The 21,905-nt window shown below is 45.9% G+C and overlaps 1 long non-coding RNA gene and 1 pseudogene across 1 annotated transcript; one reads left to right on the top strand and one right to left on the bottom strand.

Annotated features, from left to right (window-relative positions):
• The first annotated feature begins 125 nt into the window (after window positions 1-125).
• On the top strand, window positions 126-21,684 carry LOC142592768 (protein argonaute-2-like; annotated as a pseudogene).
• On the bottom strand, window positions 4,696-6,608 carry LOC142558041 (uncharacterized). The gene is made up of 3 exons (XR_012822934.1): window positions 6,492-6,608; window positions 6,259-6,346; window positions 4,696-5,420 (listed from the first exon to the last, which is right to left on the bottom strand). It is a non-coding gene; the product is annotated as an uncharacterized LOC142558041 (long non-coding RNA).
• Window positions 21,685-21,905: the final 221 nt, after the last annotated feature.

Below are 21,905 nucleotides of genomic sequence, written 5' to 3' on the forward strand. Positions count from 1 at the left end.
CGCCAGCGCTTACATCATTCGCCGCTCCTCACTTGACTACTCGACGCAGCGGCCGGAAGGCGGCGCCCACTACAATAAATACTGGCCGCGATGGGCAGCTTCCCGCACACACGGCACAACAGCGATGGCGACTGGTGGTCCAAGCGGGCAGGCAGAACCGCCGCGCGCAGTTGGCGGAAGGGGAAGATCGCGGCGGAGATCTGAGCAAGGTGAGGACTGGTTACCCTATCACCATTTGCTAATAGCCAGGCCTTCTAATTGGCACACTGTGCGAAAACGCGGCTGCTTCTCCGGGACGTCGGACTATTTCAGTCCTGCACGTCGCCTTGGTATAATTTTCCCGGTGTTGGACGTGGTGCATTTATTTTTCACGATGCAGCACCAGTACGGTAGATTTAATGTCATGATGGCTGCGTACTTCGTTTACAATATACAGCACAGAACATCGGGAATTCAACGCCACTGATTTAAGGTCCCGTGCTATTCAGCGTTCAATTTCATTCCCCGATTCATTTTGCACGCGACGCGCCGAACGGCCGGAGCCAACGGCAACGGCAGTGCGACGGTGTCCTCGTGATGTTCGCAAGTCATTTGATGGCGAAGTAATTAAATAAAACGTTAGATCGTGTTTCCCTACTACTGAATTCTTGTTAAAATTTGGTTCAATGACGAATTGCCTAACCCACTATCCGAAATAACGCCTGTGGATGCAAAGGTTCCTTGGCTGATTCATGCATTCGCGTATACACCCGTCGCCTGCCCTTTTTCTGAGTTCATTAACATGATATGCTTTGAGCTCCCCCCCCCCCCCCCCCACCACAAATTTCTATGTGAGGCGCATATCTACCGATGCGCATTAAACCGTCCTTTCTGCCCGTCACGTCTATTTATTTGTTAGGCTGACTGTCCCGCTAAGAATGAACCGCGCAGGATAAGCGAGAGGCTGCTTTGCGCTTCTAATCACTCCGCGAGCATTTCAATTAGGCAACTCTCAATAACTCGTTGAGCTCAGTTTCCTTTTGCAGAGACGTCGACCCCGCTAAAGAAGTTTCGCAAATCCGTACGCCATTCACGGCTCGGTACCGTTGCTTGCATGACAAGCATCGACCCGCCGCTGTTGCTTAGTTTCTATGGTTTTGGGCTGCTCTGGCCACGGCGCCAGCATTCTGATGGCGGCGCGACGCGAAAACAGCCGTGCACTTAGGTTTCGGTGGACGTTAAAGAAGCCCATCTGGTCGAAATTTTCGGAGTACCCCCCTACGGCATGCTACATAATCACATCGTAGTTTTGGCAGGTAAAACCCTATACTTTAATTTAGTTATCGACAGGGATCGCAAATTTTCTCTTCCATTCTTTGACGGGTTGAAGGCATTGCTGTTATCGGCAATCAAAACAAGTTTTTTTAATATGCGTAACCCTAGCGTGAAACTCTTTTGGTGGTTCTATTTGCTACGCGATCTTCAATTGAACTATGTTCCCAATACTGCGGTTCTGTTTGCACCGGTGATATACGTTCAACGTCTCGCGCCTCATGCCCAAATTGATGCGCGAATACTCTGTGCTCCAAAAATGGCACTTTATCATTGTTCGCGGCTTTAACTTGATACATTCTGAACTTCAGGTTCGTACGGATGTACCGGCACAAGCCACACTGATCCCGCAGCTCCACTTTTACCAAGCGTATTGCATACTATCGTCAGTAACCATGTATTACGAAACAAGGCAGCGGTGATTGTGTGACTGTGCGCACAAAGTTGACCATTCAGTTCAAATGCACAGGCGAAGCGAAAATAATACGGGATCTGCGAGTGCGCACGAAAGTATTATTGTGTCCTCTTTCGAAAGCAACACCAGACATGGTGACACGGCATTGCGCATGCGCTCCCTTTTCCATGCTCGAGTACCTGCCAATACGGCCATTTTCGCTTCCTGCTGTCGCAATCGCGATGATTTCAGAGGATTACGGTGTGAAAGCTTTGCCTGTTTCGGCCAGCGTAGCGGGTAATGAATTCTTTCACGTCACAGTAGTCCCTCCCCCCCGAAAGAGCAATTCCTGGCGACATGCCCTGTTGTATTACTCGCAAAAAAAAAAACGTCGAAGTCCTCGTGACTATACCACAACACTGTTCCAAAGCTCGAATATGAGTTTACCTAGTCTGTTCTGCGGTGATGTCATGCATACCGTCGTTATACAGTCCATATGACGAGAATTGAAGAGACCTGCACTGGTACGACCAGGCATATATTCCGTACAACTCTTGCCCAATCATGCGGACTCCTTCGCAGTACGTGCTAACTATAGAGCTTTCGTGAGGCTTTCGCACTGGCCCAAGGCTGCCAATGTCGGCTGACATTCCAGAGGGAACAGCCTGAGATCAACCTATGCTACACAATAGGCCCAGCATTTACTGGTAGCGCGACTTTCAACATACAGCGATTGTGCTCAACGTTGTTTTCGCAAGCGCTGCTTTTCAGTTTGGCGTCCGTCATCAAAATATTGCAATTCCCATACTGGCGGCTGTGGAACTCGTTAAATGGTCCTGCCCTCTTGCGCAAAATTCGTATTCCTTGTCCGAAGCGAGCAGTAACGTCTTCGTCAACGTGTTCAAAGTCACTTGAATCTGTGTCCGATTTTCGGGCTGCACCTACCATACGGAGTGTTTCCTGTGATTCACTGCTCAGAGTATGCGCTTGCCACAGGAGGGCAAGTGGCTGCTACCAACAATTTTGGATTGTGCGCAGGAGCCGGACTTCTAGTACAACGGCCTTCGTACCAGTAGTTCGGTTGTTGTTGGACACGCCCAGTTGGTCTTGTATGGCAGTTTCCTCTGTCCGACAAGCAGTGTATTCTTTGTACGGGTTTTCTTTTGAGCCACTTGCTTAGGCACGGTCACTGATACACTGCTAATAAGCCGCCCGGTATCTGTTGCTCGGGCGCACATGCTCGGTAAGTTTCCCTCAAAAACTGGACAGTTCTTGGGGGCACCTGGCTGTCCTGGCAGTCGGGGCTGCAGCAAGCCGCTATTGTGTGACCACAGTTTACCTGAGGTGCTTGTCTCGTTTGAAGTGGGTATTATTAGCCTGCCTCTGTATTCTCCCACCGGCATTTCGTAGGGTCCCTGTAATGCGCAGTGCAGTCCACTGATTGAGGGAACCACCCAGTTGGGCTGGTTAGTGCTGTTCTTTTTGGTGCGCCATGGGTGCGACTAAAACAACTGTCTCGGTCGAGCGCTTTGTTCTGTCCTGTCCCATTTACCTTTTTTTTTCTCCGCTAATGTTATTTTCGCCAAGAAAATGTCACCTGAGTTGGAGCACGTACTGAAGATTTTACTGCCTCATGTGTACAAGATCCCTTGCAGTCATTCTTCCGAAGATGGTAGCTCTTTGCCCTCCAGGCACAATTAGTGCAGGCACTATATGCCTCGCATTTATTTTAAGAGCCGTTAGAGTAAATCTATCGGCGTGTGAGCGTTACTGAGGCAGGGGTACTTTAAGCGGCAGGAACCCTTGCTCGGGCTATCTGCATGCACTTCGTGGTAATGCTGAGCCATGCAATAGGGAGTAAGCCCGTGTTTTCTTTTCCATATTGGCCAATATAATCTTCGTTTTCCTTAATCATTGCGGGCCGTGCATTCTGCTTAGTCTTCCTTGGTGTGGACTATTTCCGCAGGACGCCCAATGAAATTTTCGATTCTTTACAAGGCCCATATATGATCGCAGCACATTGTGCAAGCCTGCATTGCTACTGCGCTGTTTTTTAGAAGTGTGCTAATGCCTTTTCTATTTCCACCTAACCTGAAGACCCATTAGCGATTATTCGCTTACATATGCGTTTCTTGCCACACAGGTCTAGCTACATTTCCCGCGGTTCGTGGCTGCTTACGACTCTGGTCAGTGCTGTGAACTCGTGTTGCTCTTAGCACCCATTTCTCCCACTGGTGTGCACTCCGTTCATGTACTAGCTATCGTTGACTGCGGTACTGTCGCCAGGGTCTTGAGCCCCTAAATACGCTTCCCTCGTCACGCTTCGACTAACTAGTTCGTAACGTAAGTCAACCACTGCCGATGCTTCGCATAATAGATTGGTGCTAATGGCTGACATGCCTGATTCAAGGGTTGCGGTTTTATCTTCTCGAAAATTGCACATTGCAACAGTGCTAGCCAGAGATGGGCGAATATCAACCTTCCACGACTAGGAACAGTAAGCCGTGAAACGTTTGGTATTTCGGTATAATTAGGTACCACGCCTGTACTGATTATTGCACAAAGACGTCTAAACATCAGAAATAAAGAATGAGTTCAAAATCCAACTTCATTTCTCTATGCAGAAACTGCTCAGGGAGCCGCGTACTGTATTTAGAGCCTCAATTGTGACAATTCTTTTCAAGAATGAGCGGCTTCTGCATGACTAGCTCTCCTACCAACACTACCCTTATAAAAATTTCTAGCAACATTTTTTAGACAGTCTATAGACTTTTGTTACTAGAACCTACCAACAGTCAATTGAAATCCTACCAGCTTTCTTTATACATCCTAACAACGATCTAGTAACACCCTAGAAACAATTGGCCACCAACTTTCAATAGAAACATGTTCATAGGATGTCTTTAAACTTCCTACCCATTTCCTATGAACATTTGTCTTTATACACCCAAGTAACATTCTTTCAAAAGAGAAATGTTCATATATTTTCTGTTAACTTCCTACCAACCCCCTATTAACAAGCTTTCTTTATACACCGTATTAACATTCTTTCAAAAGAAAAATGTTCATATATTTTCTGTTGACTTCCTACCAATCCCCTATAAACAAGCTTTCTTTATACACCGTATTAACATTCTTTCAAAAGAAAAATGTTCATATATTTTCTGTTGACTTTCTACCAATCCCCTATTAACATTTGTCTTTATAGACCCTAGTAACATCCTATCAAGAATTGGATCCTATCAAGAATTGGCTACCGTACTTCAATTGAAGCATGTTCATAGATGGTCTGTAAACATTCTACTAACCGTCAACCAACAGAAGTCTTTAGGCTCTTTAGTAACACTCTGGCAAAATTTTACTTACATGTGCTTATGTACTTGCTATTGACGTCTTACTATTCCCCTAGTAACATTTGTCCCACATACGACCTAGTAGCATAGTGTAAACATTTGTCAGTATGTGTGAACATGTTGGTAAACGGCAGTATGCAACCTAGAAGGTGCACGTAAATGGAAAACAAATGCAAGTTTGCACTGAAAGAAGTTTATTCACACGAAAATATTTACACAGAATTGTGAGAGAAGTAGTAGAAAAATTAAAAAAAAAATGAATAATGACTTAGTTGATTACGGCATGGCAGCTGTCGCATAATCTCTAGCAAGCATCGATTATGCAAGCTGATGTCTCAGAATGCTTGCAGAATGAACCAACCCTGCACAGAAACAAGATGGTCAGTGTTAACATCATGTTCAGGTTAGCATATCACATACATAGAAGAGCTTTTTAAGGTTCACATGAATGCTAAAATTGTGACCGTCATCCCTGTTTACTTGCAGACGAGATGGCAAGGATGGGGCACACTATTCAATGCATATCCTTTGCTGCGTTGTATTTACTACGTGTTATTAAAATTAGGAAAGTGTACAAGATGGGTTTCTCTACCAATTACCTGCATAAATGAGTTACTCACTAAAAAGTTAATTACATGGTTTATTCATGGTGAAATTCGTAGCACGCACAATAGATACGGACGCAGAGAAGGTGGACACGCGAGCGCTTACTCAAAGCTAGTTATTTTTGGAAGGAATGAACGTAACAGCGCCAGCTAGCTGCACCGAGCATGTGCAAAACGTGTCATCCATTTTTATATAAACAGATAACAGAGCTTGAAGCAGTATTCAAGAATACAAATGCTTTGTCAGTGATAGCAACCAATGGCTGACTGATGCATTTTTAAGCACACATTATATGGAATGCTTCTGTAATTTGACGTGTTCGTTTACTTTTTACTCGAAAACAAAATGTCAGTGTCAAAATATACCGGTTCACAATGACATAGGTTGCAGTGGTTAAACAGGTGCGAATGATTTTCTTTCACATTCGCACTTTTCTATCCAGTGCAACCTATGTCATTGTGAACCGGTTCGCTGAAAAATATGTAATTGTGAACCGTGAAGCTATAAGCTCAATATTTTACTGTTTCTCATCCTGTGCAGCCAGAGTAGGAAAGAGCAAAGAATGAGTTCATGATCAGACAATATTTACCAGACCTTAGGTCATTGCGAACGCTGTGAAAACGAAGTATTTGTACGCTTCGTGTTTATAGCAACTTCAAGCGAACCCCATGACGCGGGGCAGCTGAAAAAGGTAAGAAAATCGTTCTTAGAACATTTCGCGTCGTTACAGTTCGCGCTATAATAACCTGCCAAAATGCGGCATTAGAAACTGAAATAAAGTAACATCAAAATAATATGTTTATGAAAAATGATGGAAAAGAACATACCTTTTAATATAATTTGGAGATAGAGAAAACTTCGGCGCATAGCAGTCTTGAGGAACAGCTGTTCGCTATTTGTGCAGTTTAAAACACGGTCAGTGCCAATATTAAATCACTTCACACGACACTGAATCGCAGCTGGCAGAGAAGTTCCAGAAACGCTCACATCACGGAACGAAGAAAGCACCGTGGGCTTCGCAAACACCTTGCTGGTTGGCTTGCATCGATGAATTAGCCTTAACACAGCATAAGCATAAATAGCAGCAAAAATAGCTAGATTGGTGCTACAATACGCCACGAAACACCTACATCGCTCGACCGTACCATGCCGGCGTCGCAAAGGAACTGATAGCGATTGCGATGGTCTTCCTCTTTGCCTCGACTCGGCCAACTGTCGAATTTGTGCGCATGCGCGGGAGAGGCATGTGACATTCTTTCCATCCACCTGCTTCGCCTTGACCGCTGCGGAACTAAAGCCCCACTTTAAGCCGAAACATGCACCCCCCCCTCCCCCGCTACCTTGCGATGGTTGACTCACACCTAGACATTCCTCGCCTCTTGGTGAAAGCTGTGGCCGGCCTTTGTGTACGCACCCCTTTCTGGGAACTGCACTTAGAGGGAGGAATGTACCTCATGGCCGAGGTTGAAAAAAAAAAACTCAGAAGGTAGCCGGCTCAATTTTGTTGGGCATTTAGGGGCTGTATAGTTTTATCTTTCGAGACAATTATTCTTCTGAAAACCGACTTTTTCTCGAAATGTAATAAACATAGAACAATAAAATCATATTGGGTAAATTATGTGGTTATTCTATTTTGCGCAAGAGCATCCTTTAGCACTTGCTGCTTTCAAAGACAAAACATTGCTCCCTGGCGCCCAGCGGTGCAGCACATTGTAGTACTATTTTTATAGTCAAATATATGTCCGAAGCGGGGCGGCTATGACGTTAGCAGTTTTGAGACGCCCGAAGCACGGCAAAAGCATGGCCTTTGATATCCTGGCTGTTGGTATACGGAATGCAATTATTACGGATGTCATGACCCCTTGTCGGAGCTCAAAATTTTGTCGCCGTGTTGTGAAGCAAGATCACTGAATGTTAAGAGTGCATAATTATTTCTTTTCGATCTGTTTTCACACACAGCAAGCTACCATCGCCATAAAGCACATCAGTTGACATAGTTACTTTGCCTTCACTTTGATGCAAGGTTCTATTTCCTTTAATATGCAGAAGCCGTCGGTAGGAGGCAGGGACGAAAGCGTGCGAATATGAACGCGTAGAAAGCTACATTTTTTATACTGTAAGGGTAATTTAATTATTTTTTCACAGAAAAGTGTTGCTTGCACAGAGTTCAGCTTTTCTTTCTATTCGACCTGTGCGCTTCTCAGGTCAATACACGCTCTCACTCAGCAGTAGTTGTATTTTGCAGCCTTTTGGACATTTGAGCGGCAACGTTCCAGCGCCGTGTTACCCTGAGTTTCGGTTCTTTTTCTTCTTTTTAACAAATATCGTGACGCTACTATGCTGACACGTTCCAGCTTAGGGCGTACTATTTATATCGCAGAATGCACTGACCTAATTATCTCGTTGCAAAGCTAATTGGTGGCATTGCAATAGCAGTGCGTGGTAAGGGCAAATTTACGCTCGAGCCTTACACCACACCACCCGCCTGCCCGCACGCATGTGGTCGGGTGAAAATTTGCACATTTCGTAGACTGGTACACACATTTCGGTTTACACTGCATGTGCGAGACCAGTGTATGCCAAAATTTGTGAACCAGTGGGCGAAATGTACATTTTTCTGCACGACCGCATGCGTCACGGCTCAAGCGTAAATCGGCCTTAAATTAACCAGCCCCAAGGTCGGGATAAAGCTCTGCAACTGGCGCGCCGCCTGTACAGTAGTCCGCTACCACACCGGTCAGGTGGTGTAGCGCAAGCAAATTTTCTCGGAGTGTGCTGACGTCACCGCGCGCTCACGTAGTCCAGTAGATCCTCTAAAAGATTAGTTCTAAGAATTTACGAACATATTTCTTTAAACATTTTAGGAGCACTCCGTCAACAATTGGCTACCTACTTGGATTGGGACTATGGTTTAAAACAATGAGCTTGACTCCTGAGTATGCCATATATCGGCATTAATGTGTGTTAGAAAAATTTATCAGAAGCTCTCAGGTTACTTCCCATTCTAAATATTTTTTGGCAAACAGTACGAACTGTGGACATACTGAGGATACATGTCCTTCAAACAAAAAAATATAGTTCGATGATGTATAGTACAACATTCTTTGCACAAAAGTAACTAGCCTTCTGACGCAGTACTGAAGTGGTTATAGAGATAAAAGTTAGAAAAATACATGTTGATGGGGACCTTAAAATATTCTGTGTGCAAAAGTAAGAAAGAAGTAAGAAGTAAGAAGGCCACACTTGGCCCTTGCGCCAATAAACACTACATATCATCATCAGTCTTCACGGTGTATTAAATATATTCTTTATACAAAAGTAAGAAGGAAGTCTATTAACGGTGTATTTAAAACATTCTTTATACAAAAGTAAGAAGAAAGTCTGTTAACAGTGTATTGAAAATATTCTTTATACAAAAGTAAGGAGGTCTTTTAACGGTGTATTGAAAATATTCTTTATACAAAAGTAAGAAGAAAGTCTGTTAACAGTGTATTGAAAATATTCTTTATACAAAAGTAAGAAGGAAGTCTTTTAACGGTGTATTTAAAACATTCTTTATACAAAAGTAATAAGAAAGTCTGTTAACAGTGTATTGAAAATATTCTTTATAGAAAAGTAAGAAGAAAGTCTGTTAACGGTGTATTGAAAATATTCTTTATACAAAAGTAAGAAGGAAGTCTTTTGACTGTGTGTGAACAAATGTTACTAGAATGTAAATGTTAATAGACTGTCAATAAAGTAAATAGAAAGTTGGTAGGAGTTCTAAAGAATGTTAACGTTCATTTTTATAAGGGTAAATAAGTGGTTGCGAATGGAAGGCCTGAAGTTTTGCCAAATGCGATGCTGCTATATAACCCGTGGTGCCGTAGGCAGATGTAAAAGGGCCCGTTGCACAGAAAACATCGCTGGTTGTGGCGTAATAGATACCTTCGACGGAACTAGGCCCAAAAGAACAATGACTGACTACAAGCGAAAATTCGCAGGTATCAAAGGTTGTTATGAAAGCTTCCACCGCAAAACCAGTCGTGTTTTCGGCTCCTCGGAAACAAGCACAGCTCTGCGCCCGCGTCGCGAGCGAGGGTACGAGGAGCAGCTGCAGCAAAAGGCATGACGAGCGTTTTGTAAAGTGCTGCACCCGCGCGGTTTATGAAATACCTTCGACCTGGGGCGCAAACCCGTGTAGTCCAAACGGGTAGATGCGTGAATGACCGCGCAGCTGACCATGTCCGGTCACTGAAAAGAGGTCTTATCTTTCGCAAGATTGCGCAGCTTGCACTGCATGTGACCAGGTGGCAGAACATTCGCCACGGAAATAAGGCCTCTACTACGAGAACTGATCCATGGTTCCGAGAGCTAGGTTCTTGGCAGAAGCAGATACAAACACACGTGAGGTTTTAGAAGCATTTGATATAAAGAACCATGTTAGTGATACTACCGTAATTGTCTTTAAAAGCGAAATCTTTTGAACGGTTCGGCAGATGATGTATTCGGCTCCTTGTGCGCATGTCTATGATTTTCCTCATGCTTGCTGATTTTTCAGTGAATAAAGATAGATGCAGTCGGCACTTGTCCTGTGTCATTTTCCCTCTCGTAATCGTCTTAGTTGGCGCTGTTCCTTCCTAGTTCAAGTATGCTCCATATAGCCCGAATGAATGTTGTTCTGACCGATGATTCCATTACCCATTTAGTATAGGCAGCCATTCAAGAAATTTTGTTGGTGTTTCACATTGGTGTTGGTATTTTTGTGACGTTGCACGGTAACCCGACTGGAACAGTCAGTGCTTGCGAAACATTTCGCTACTTAGAATATTCGCAAGTACCAAATAGGCAATCTACGAACACTTGGTGTGAAATATTTGATTCCTATTCGAACCTTCATTCTACTTTCCCAGTGCTAATCTATATGGGACCAGAACGAGCTTCAGTGGTAACAGTTGAACGCGCAATGCTTTAGAAAAATGTTGAGAAAAGAACATGGTTTCGAATATGACGCAGAATTGAAAACTAGGGGCAAGACACGGATATGCCTACAGGTGAGACATAATGCGTAATGCGGGTTCCTCTTAGGATAAATTTGCCACTTAGACCAAGCGGAAACATGGCCTGCAAAAACAGAAAGGATCCTTCGAATTTCCCGCTGGCACGGACCGAACCCTGTCCCCAATCGTCATGTCGTACCAACGGCACGGCCGTGCCTAACTGCGCCGCCATGAATTCCATGTAGTGTCTTTATGGAAAGCTTCCCGAGACTCTTTCGACCTGACTTCGAAGTGGAACAGACACTCGCCACACAGTAAAAAGGGGCCGACGCTTTGTAGGAAGTGTTTTGCGAAAAATACATGGACATTCTCTGCCTGTGTACTGATAAATGTGAATTTTTCGAGATTCTTACTACGTAACGGGTCTACGAAACCTGTTTAAGCTCTCGCCCCCTACAAATTTAACTACCGCAGCTAATAAAATGAAACAGATGCTATCTCGTGATTCATGAAATTACTGGCTAAAGGCAAAGAGCACAAGACGGCTCACTTGGTGACCGCATAATAAAATAGCGGGTACGTTAGGTCGGCTGATCCTAGGCTTTTGTAATGTCGCCGAGAGGAGCCTTTGTCTTGTAATTGCAAATGAGTTCTGCCGATTCTAGTGCATCTCTTCCATGTTGAGATTTCATTCATTATTCTGTGCTAGTTTCCACAAATTCTCGTTCCAATTTCCCCATTGGCTTTCTTTTTATGATTTGTTACGTGAATTGGATCTATGTCGCAGCTCGTATGTTTCTGAGCGCTGCGGCAACCTCCGCAGCGTTCAGTTAGGACCTTTGCTCTACCCTCCCTCTTGACAAGTACTTTTAATAAGTCGTTTGCGAGATCCCGCACCCGGTCGTATCTACTCACCCAGAGCCCCGCATCCTTGCTTTAGTTCTTTCGTACCACTTTTACTTTGTTTTGTATAGTTTATTGCGTTTTTTTTCTGTAAGCTCCTTGGTTTGTTTCAATGGCTAGTGGTATTTTGTCGGTGGTTGGGCTTGCGCTACAAAGGAGCATAGGAAACGGGGCGCGTTTGCTGTCACGCTCGCGTGTGACAGGGCGGACGGGGCGCCTGTCGCACGTGTTTCGTTCTGGCTACTCGCTCATGTCGACAATTGTCGATGCATGGTTCCTGCAAAATTTTAACGCCCTAGCATTACGAACCCCGTGTCGCGTTGTCTGTGAGCAACATTACGAGGGCGCTGAAACTTCGCCTTTAAGAGTGCACCGCGGTAGCATTCACAGGTCGCTGACCACTTCTCACGCTACCCCGCAACTGCAGCGTATGTAACCGCAGTGTTCAGCGGGAAACGCTCGCGGCGAACGCTATGCACGAAGGCGGGCTTTCTGGTCGAAACGTGGCCTCTCGCAGTGGCCGAGATGGATGGATGTTATGAGCGTCTCCTTTCGAACGGGGCGGTGGGTTGCGCCACCAAGCTGCGGTAGCTGCGGCGGAGACGAGCGCCATCTGGAAGTATTTCAAGGAAGCGGGCGCGCTGCTCCGTGGACCGAGATATTTATGCGCCGGCGTGCGCAAATGGCGGACAGTCTCCGGTCAGTCTACTGTAGAAACGCTAGCAAGGGGGTTCAAGTTTTCATGTAATTTTCTCGTGTATATTCAAATTACAATCCAGCAGCTACCATTTCTGTAGGTTTTGTGTAAGTCGTAGTTTACAATTTTCTATGTGTTTTGTCTTGAGAAATTCAACTAGTTAGTTTAATTTCTTGCGTTCCATGAAGGGCCTGCGCACGTGTGGTTCGAAAACGTGTTTGCCCTTGCGACGTTTGGCGCAGGACGCCGGCGCCGGATTTTCTGCGACAAGGGCTCTCCAAGGTTATCGCGTGACAGTTTCCGTATATGTATGGATATATGAATATGACTCGCGTTGCTCTAACATGAAGTTTGCATGGGTTACATTATCACGCGATTCTATGAATAAAGTTTCTCATAGCTGTACCTAATTCTTGACAAGGTTATTCCTCGAAATTGTGAGAATAAAACCCACAATGAGGCGTCATGAAAGAAAACACGAACAGCGCATGCCTTTTATTATAAATAGCTTGTCTTCATTACTAAAAGTGCGAAATAGCAGAAGCATAGAATTGCTATTCCTTTTTTATAGCGCGGCTGTGCCCTACATACGAGTTTGGCCTACGCAGGAGACCGCGTTTTTGCCAGAAGGTTTGCTTGCGTCGATAACCGTTGGCCGGCAGCGTTTCCCGGTGAACATTAAGGTTACACAGGCTGCAATTGCATGAAAAGCAGTCGACTTACTTGAAAGCTATCGCGTTCCACGCTTAATGGGGAAGCGTAGGAGTCCATGCTTTTCCAGGAGCAATCCGAGACGCAAGCATTCGCCACTGCATTGAATCGAAGATTGCGTTCGCTATCTCGGTGGCCGTGGTCGGCCCTAAGCATTTTAACGCGATACCATCATGACCCAGTGAGCGAAAATCCGGCGTCTGTAGCAGCTAAACGGTGCCACAATTCGCATTTGCGGCGGCACCACTAGCACCTCGACGGGGCAGAGCAGGCAAAATTGAACACCTGCTCCCTCGATAATGCGCCGGTTGGCGCACTATTGCTGGCTCGGGCGGCAAGTACAGCTATGGAGTCTGAAGCATACACATCGTCGGCGCACGCCACCTTGGCTGTAGTGAAACCTGACGGTCCACGCCAGTACAGCGCAGACAGAGTAAACAATTGGAAGAATGCAGCAATACGGAAGTCGTGTCGTGCAGAAGGTTTTCTAGGTATACTTCGTGGCTCAAGATACATTTCTTGCAGACGGACAGAAGAAAAGACAGTTTCGGTTTTCTGTTTCACACATTCTGCTCCGTCGATGCTTGCATGTGAGGACCGACTTCATCAGGCGCCGCCCCGCCCTCGGCGCATAGCATAAGGCGTGCATGCGCAGTGCCCCTTGTGTTGAAATTCGATGCGCCTAATGTACTGGGCCACGATGTACCCTGCGAACGTAAAAATGGAAATAAAGTAGCCCGCACCAATTTAATAGCACCACGCGTTAAAACCTCGCAGCACCACTTAAAGGACCGCTCAACGGTGTTCAATGGGTCACTAATGCTTACTCATTCACGACTCATAATTGCTTAGGTCAACAAATGGTTGCGCCGCCAAATCTGTTTTCCTGACTCCACATCACGGCTTTCATCCTACAACACACAACGGCCATTTCTTTTCCCCTGTTTTGTTGTTCTCTGCGTTGTGATAAAGGTCGTGTAACTCAAGGTGCTTTGCAATCACGTACATCAAGTTTCGTGTACTGTAAAGGTCCGGAACCGTGTAATGAAGTGCAAAAATTAACCACTGCTGTAAACAGACCTTCGAACTGCGGTGGACATGTGATCCTTTCGAGCACGTTGCATGTGTCATTTAACGCATCTTATTTGTGGCGTGTCCTTTCATGAGACAAATATGTGTAAAATGACGCAAACAAGGTATACTTCAAGAGGCTCAATGTTTGCCAGTGTCACTCACTTTTGTGTACAGCTCCATTACTCCTTGTGCATGTAGTGCTAATTGCATCCATTGCGTTCCACACTTTTGTACCTTCTCATTACGACGCCTGTCTAGATTTAGTAACCTTGCAATCTCTCTTGCTAACCGTTGCCCCTTCTGGCTGTAAACTTGCAGGTGTTATTCCTCCTGGACAGTTTCTCGGTATGGACGACGTCCAACGGGCTTTGCCTACAGCATCCAGCAGGGCTGTCGCCGTGCCCTGTGAATCTGCCCATGCAAGGCCACCACAGGAGACGTTCCTTCCAAGAAAGATTAAACTGAAGGCCAACTATTTCGACATCAGGCTGCCGCGCGGTACCGTCTACCATTATGACGTGGACATCTCTTCCAAACGTGACAATAGGCAGCGCCTCAGTGTTCCTTTCAACCGCGTGATCATAGATGAACTTTGGAAGCACGACCTCCAACAGCTCTGCCAGTACCCTGCGGTGTTTGACGGAAGGAAGAACTTATACACGCGGAAGGAATTGCCCTGCAGCGAGAACCAGTACACGGTTACACATGACAACAATGGCCGCGCGCAATATTTTTCAGTCGTAATCAAGTTTGCAAAAGCTGTTAACCTGGATGAGCTTCAGAAGTTGAACGATACGAACGCGCCCCGTGTACACCAAGATGTGATCCAGGCACTTGATATAATTATAAGGCACGGTCCAAGCCTGGCGCACACTCGTAGGACGCTCTATTTTCATGTCGCCTGAGGGTGGCCACCACGACTTTTACTCAGGGTACGAAGTGCTGTTCGGATACTACACCAGCGTTCGGCCTGGCCAGTATAAGATGATGCTCAATATTGACTTCTCTGCAGCACTATTCTACGGCTCTATTCCTGTCTTTGATTTCGTACAACAGTTCCTTGGGCTAAAGTTCAATGTTAATGACATCAAATCCGAGTGCCCACGGCTAACGGTAGAGCTCAAGAATGTGAAAGTGAGTGTAAATCACTTAGGCTATACTCGGAAGTTCCGAGTGTTGGAGGTGACTCGGAAGAATGCAGAAGAGCTGACATTTTTGCTGAACAGTCCACAGAAAGAAACAACGGTGGCCGAATATTTCGAAACGACCTACCCAGGACTCCTGAAGCACCCCAAGTTGCCTTGCTTAAAATGTAAAACGCAGAGTGGATCTGACATATATCTACCGCTGGATGTGTGCCACATTGAAAAAGTACAGCAGTACAGGAATAAACTCAACCCATTCATGACCAGGACAATAATCAAGCTCGCCAGAAAGTCACCTGATCAACGTTTCGAGCTCATTAAGGGCTCTGTGCAAGACGTCGTCAAAACAGGTGAGCGACATTTGAAAAAGTTCGACATAGAAATCGGCACAGATCCTGTAATGCTCGAGGGCCACATTCTGGACCCGCCATCTATCGTGTTTGCCAGGGATCTGAAGCAACAGCCCAGTGAAGGCGCCTGGAAAATGACAGGCCAACGGTTCATCAACACGAAGGCTACTAAATGCGCAGTTCTGGCAGTGTCCTGTAGCGATGGCGCCAAGGGCGTAGAAGTAACTACGTGGTTGCAGAAGACCGCCGAGAGTCTAGGCATGGTGCTGAAAATAGAGCCGCATACCACCATTTGTCGCCACTCTTCGCTGGACATCATCGCGCATTTGCGGAAGCTGAAGGAAGCAAATGTGCGGCTGGTTGTTGTTGTTCTGGGACAACCTTCTTTCTACGCAGTTGTGAAAGCTGCGGCTGAAGTGAGCGTAGGAGTCCTGACGCAATGCATTAAAGAAGAAAAAGTAAGGGAGCTCTCTTCGTCTCCTAGGAAGCCTAGTGGTACCGACATTATTAACAATCTGTGTTTAAAGATAAATGCCAAGCTTGGGGGCAGCAATAGCAGCCTCTCGAGCCACGTGAGCGAGCCCATCTTTGCAGATTCGATCATCATCGGCGTTGATGTGAACCATCCTGCCCCAGGGGACGAGTGAGTACAACTTTTTTGTTCGTTAACGGAGTCCGCTTTATGGAGTGAACTGAGGGAGCATGAAATAAGGAACTCTCAAAATCGATGCAGAAACATAACGGGCGCACATATTGATCTGATGTCGGTGCGCAGGTTTGAGTGAATTTTAGATCAGGCTGCCGACGCGTTGGGTATGCAAACCACCGGATCCATTCAAAAACTCGAAACGGTCGCAAAGGCTCCACAATGAAATTCGCGTCTCCGAACACTTGAAAGGCTTGAGTGTATCCGTGATCGTGTCAGAATAGGGTACCGAAGCCACACCCAACTGCTGGCGTCCGCGACCTCCATTATGGAACATTTGCGCTCTTTTGTCCTCGCTTTGTGTTTGTGTTGTATGCCCGGCATCTAACGTCCCCCAGTGCTTGGGCACCCTAATCTAAAGCTCTCTAATGTAAGAATGGGGGAAGGCGGAGAGACTAATTTTCTGGTTACCTCTACACCGTAAACGAAAATAACCCCACCTGGGAGTTTTTAACAGGTGATGTGCCGTAAAACATCTCCTCCTCGAATATTTACTCCGATGTATGGAAGCAATACAGCGCCATTCCCCCTTTCACTTCGTTGGCTAGCTGCGGGAGTATTAAGGCGACATGACGTGATTTTACTTCGCTTCAAAATCTTGTTCTCCTGTGAAAACTCCGACAGGGAGTTTTACAAACTCCCCTCAGCCGAATCAGGCTCCTCACGTGACGATTCCCATGAGGCTGTGTGCCTTGCCAGTGACCGGGCGCGTTCGGCGGATATGACAGTACTCATGGCTGACGGTTTCTTTACACCTGTGAAGTGTCGTTCCCTGATAGCGTTTTGTCAATTTGTTTCGCCTATTTCCTTCGAGACAGTGTTGTGGGAGTGCCTGAAGCTCACTGTATCGCAGCTTCAAGTACGTTAGCTCTGATCACTTCGCTGACAACGATGCATGCAAGAGCAATGTTTTCAAATGCGGAAAAAGGCTTAGGTATACCTTGAAGCTGCTCACTGGCTCGTGATGTCGGCGCAGGTTCTGACTGCGTTTTCGTGCTGCGTTACCGTGGTATGTGTTCTTCAGTACGTGAAATGCGACTTTTATGTCCTTTTGGGTGCATGCTGACAACGTCCGATGTATTGTTTGAAAAGACCGCGTAGCAATGGCAACAGCAGCCACTGTGCGAGCGACGACGTCCTTGCGCACATCAATGACGTACCCCAAGTTCGTTGCGGTGCTGTGTTGCCAGTGAAAAAGACTGGAGTGCAAGCAACTGTTTTTATGTATCTGTGTATGGATATCCTCACCCAAGAAAGACGGTAGGACATAAGTATGCGTACTGTAAATAAAGCTTCTTACTGAGCGATGTGAATCGAATTATCGCGCATATAGCTTTTGGTGAATTCGTTGCTTCCGATATTGCATTACCATCATGCTTCATCCCAGACACTGATATAGAAGCATTCCTGCTGGCTCCGAGTTTAAAGGTCTACTAGATAGATCAGCGATGTAGCTCCTTTTGACAAGCGAGAGATTGCTTGGACACTGAGCAAGTAGTGCGGTGTAAAGTATGTATGACTGCGCACTTTTCGGTGTTACGTCGGCTGCTGCGGGTCATGCTCAGACGTAATAATTTCCTGCTGCGCTACCACTATATCGCAAAAATTTAATTTTGCTATGTAGCACACGCACGTACATTCTTCTTGCTTACTGTAACTAACGGACTACTTTTTGGCCGCGAACGCCGGCAGTGTGCAAAGTCGCTTCAGCGCTCGCAGAATGACCTGCGTAATTTCGAAAAATTACGCTACTACCTTTTTCTCTCACTATTCTGAATTAAGTTTTGTGTAGATTAAGGTAGTCCGTTAATTTGAAGAGCCAAATTTCGTATGAATGAGCATGTGAGTCGTAATTCTGAAAACAGCACAGCTGCTCCCTAGGCGGTTTCGAGGCACGCAGTATCGTGGCTATATATACCGGTAGCGCTGCTTCTTGAGTGCCTCGTGTACGTGGGATGTCTGTCAAATTTCTGCATTGGGCGTTTGTGAAATGTTTGTTTGTCATGATGTATGTGCTATTCATTCACTTGCTTCGTTGAATTTAACGCGGTCTCGTGTGTGTGTGTATATATTGAAATTCGAGCAGTAGCCCCTGCATATAAAATCTTCACGCAAACTAACGCCCTACCTTTTTTTTACTCCCCTTGCCACCTGAAGAAACTCCGTCCATTGCAATGCAAAAATAAAAAAGAAACTCCCATTGCTCCACGCAACGATCCCGCTCGCACGGAGTAAAAATTCTTGTCCGGTCGTACGGAGCATAATAAACTCCCAACTGGGCGTTCCCTAGAGGACAAGCATTATACTTCCACCAGGGAGTTATTTCCGTTTACAGTGTAGGAATAGGAGTTTTTACTATTCAGTAGTCTTGAGCGACTTCCATTCCTATCTCGGGCTGTGCATCCCTGTGCTTCTGAGCATAGGCCTTGCTTTGCAGGAGGCTATGCCTCCCCCAAACTTCAGTGACCAATCTATCAAAGCTTTGCTCTGCATACAGTTTCGCTGTACGTGTACCATAAATTGATACGCTAATTCATGGTCACCGCTACTGCCGAAAACGTTCGTTACTTCAATTACAGGAAAACATCAGCTTCTACTTGCACCTTTCAACTAGTTTGGTCATCTGTCTAAATTGGCGAGATTTTCCTTCGACAAAGCCTTGTACACATGGTGGCTGCTGTCTTGGGCAGGCTAGGTTAAGAAAAGATCTCAACTTCGGTCGATATACAAACTGCTTACCACATTCAGCTTTCCATTCAGATGCTGTGATACGCGAGCAGCCCACCGGAGCTTCCAACCGCAAGATAGAAGCGCAACATGGTGATATTTCATCTTCCACGCAGTCGGAGTCCGTCCATTGCTGCGTGCGTTGCAAGCATGGACCAACATGCTTCAAGATACAGAGCTAAAATCAAGGTCCAGCTGCGCAATGGAGCAGAATTGGCTACCCGCGAGGAAGTGGTCGGCGAACTCCAGGTCAGTGACTGCTTTACACAATTGATCTTCACTGTAGATGCATTTCTGTTTTTTTCTTCTGTTACGATGAAACGCTTCGGATGCTACGAGGTGTAGGTGCGTAACAAAAAACTATTCGCTGTAATATTGGTGGTGCTTGGAAGGTTTCTGACGCTGGTTTTGTGACTGTCTTCTTTTTTGCAATGGAATACTTTTCGAACAACTCGACAGAAATTTGAACATTAGGAACCATTTGTTAGCGCCTTCAATATAGCGTTAAGAGGAAGCGTTAGCTCGGGCCCAACTCCGACGCGGTCTATTCAAATACATGTAAAACTGAAAGCTTTTTGAGTTAACTCCTGGGCCAATTTTAATGAAAGCTGTTGCATTTGAGAGAGAAGGTTACAGTCTAGTGACTGTTGGAAGCAGCATTTCGATTTAGGGCTTGCGTTATGTTAAAGCTTTTCAACTATTCCACAGATTGTAAAAAAAATAGAAGCACGAAGTTTGCAAGTTCATAGCTCTGCATCAAGAAAATATATCGCGGTTCTGTAAACAGCATCCATTAGACCATGCAAAGCGGACAAATTTGATATGTCATTTTACATCTTACGTGAAATTGTTACGCTGGCTGCACGGGTTCTGCGAAGCTATATTTCCGTATTACTAAATTTTTTGATATTCATGTGTAACATATCAATTTTATCCTCTTTAGATGTACTATTCCATGCAATGTACAGAATTGTATTATCATTTTTGTTGCATAGTTGTAAATTTCATAGTTTCGTTTTTTGAAAATGTTCGATTTTTGCCAATTATTGATAAAAGAATTGACGACTTAACTCGAAAATTCGAAACCAAGTCGCTAGACTTTAAGTGTTTCTTTTAAATGCAACAAACCTTGTCAAATTTGGTGCAGCGGTTGCCGAGAAAAGCGAATTCTCGTTTTACATGTAGTTAGATAGGAACACCCGAGGCTTCCCCTTAACTTGTGTGCTGCTCGCCACACCAGTACTGATGCCGGCTATCACCCTTCCCTTCCTAGCACAGTGCACTTCCCGACACCGAAAGACAACTCTAATGTCAAGGCGCGTCCATCGCCCGGCGCGGTAGCCCCCTAGCTATGTTGTTGCGCTGCTAAGGCCCTGGTCGCAGGTTCGATCCTGCCTGCGGCGGCAACATTTAAATAAGGGCGCAACGTTCATAGCGTGGGCCTTCCTGCGCAGCAAATGGAAAGCCAAGATGGCGCAGCTGGCCAACCGCTGCCACAGTTGCTGTACCGTAACTACCGCGATGCGGTAGGACACAAGTATAGGCGTGGGCTGTAGCCTCGACAGAACGGCTGCAATAGCAGTGAGAGATTGCCTCATGGGCTACAGATCAGAAATAATATCTATATATTCATGTTACCTGCAAGTATATTATGCACATTAGTTAGGCACTGTTTACAATTCCGATCAGCCATCGGTTGAGCTCAAACATAACGCTGAAGACTTCTGCAAAGGCGGCCACACGCAAGTAGAGGTACGCTGGCTGTTCATTTCGGGAACTTCCCATTTCGTGACACGAACGGTCAGTAGCACGAACACTTTCTTCGTGCATTGATGTTTCGGTTGGCATAATTATTTGAACAAAAATATTCGACCCTCTAATGCATGCTTAGCACGGGGATCGCTGCGAAACGTTTGTTCTGCGCTGTTCTTCATTCATATCTCATCTGATGCAGGCCATGGTATCTGAACTCCTGCAGTTCTACTGCGCCGACAGGGGCCTACCGAAGAGGATAATAGTGTACAGGGATGGCGTCAGCGACGGCCAGTTTGACATCGTGCGCCAGCGGGAGCTCACGGCCATCAAAGCCGCCGTCCAAGCGGCTACCGCAGGCATGCAAGCGCCCGGCATGAGCGAACCTGCAGTGACATTCATCGTTGTCCAGAAGCGGCACCACACGCGCTTTATGCGGGACACTGAAGGCAAACAACGTTCAGCCAACATTCCTCCAGGCACGGTCGTGGACAGGGTGGTGACTCACCCTATAGAACTGAACTTTTTCCTCTGCAGCCACGGCGGTAAACTGGGAACGAGCAGGCCCACCCACTACCGCGTCGTTCACGACGACGCCAAGTCTAGCTCGAACGAGCTGCAGCAGCTCACCTACGATCTGTGCCACCTGGTCGCGCGCTGCAGCCGCAGTGTGAGCACTCCGGCACCAGTCTACTATGCCCACTTGGCTGCCTTCCGCGCTAAGCATCACATCGCAGGACACTTTCACACTTCACACGCACGCCCACATCGTGCGCCGTCGCTGCAACAGTACATAGATGCAGTGAAAGTACATAAGAATGTGGCAAACACCATGTATTTCTTGTGACCACCTTGTTAACCAGTCACTGTCAACAGGTGTTTATAAAACACCCCTACCAGACGCAGTGTTATTCGCCGCACTAAGAAATTTTAGTGACAGCAAGAATTTTACATCAATAAAGCATTTTCTTACGATCCCTTTTTCTCGGCGAAGCGTTTTTGGATTTACCATAATATTTAAAACAAAAATCCTCCATATCTAGCGTATACCTCCTCTTCGAGCTGGATTACTCGCATAGCCAGATATCACATGCACCATCAAAACGCAAATTTACAAATGCGCAATGTCTTACTGTTAAAATTGTCATTACTTGCAGCTATTCAGTTGGCAAGACTCATTCATAAGGAATTTTGACA

The sequence above is a fragment of the Dermacentor variabilis genome, chromosome 9 (genome assembly GCF_050947875.1).
Source record: "Dermacentor variabilis isolate Ectoservices chromosome 9, ASM5094787v1, whole genome shotgun sequence".
In the NCBI taxonomy this organism is placed as follows: Eukaryota; Metazoa; Arthropoda; class Arachnida; order Ixodida; family Ixodidae; genus Dermacentor; species Dermacentor variabilis.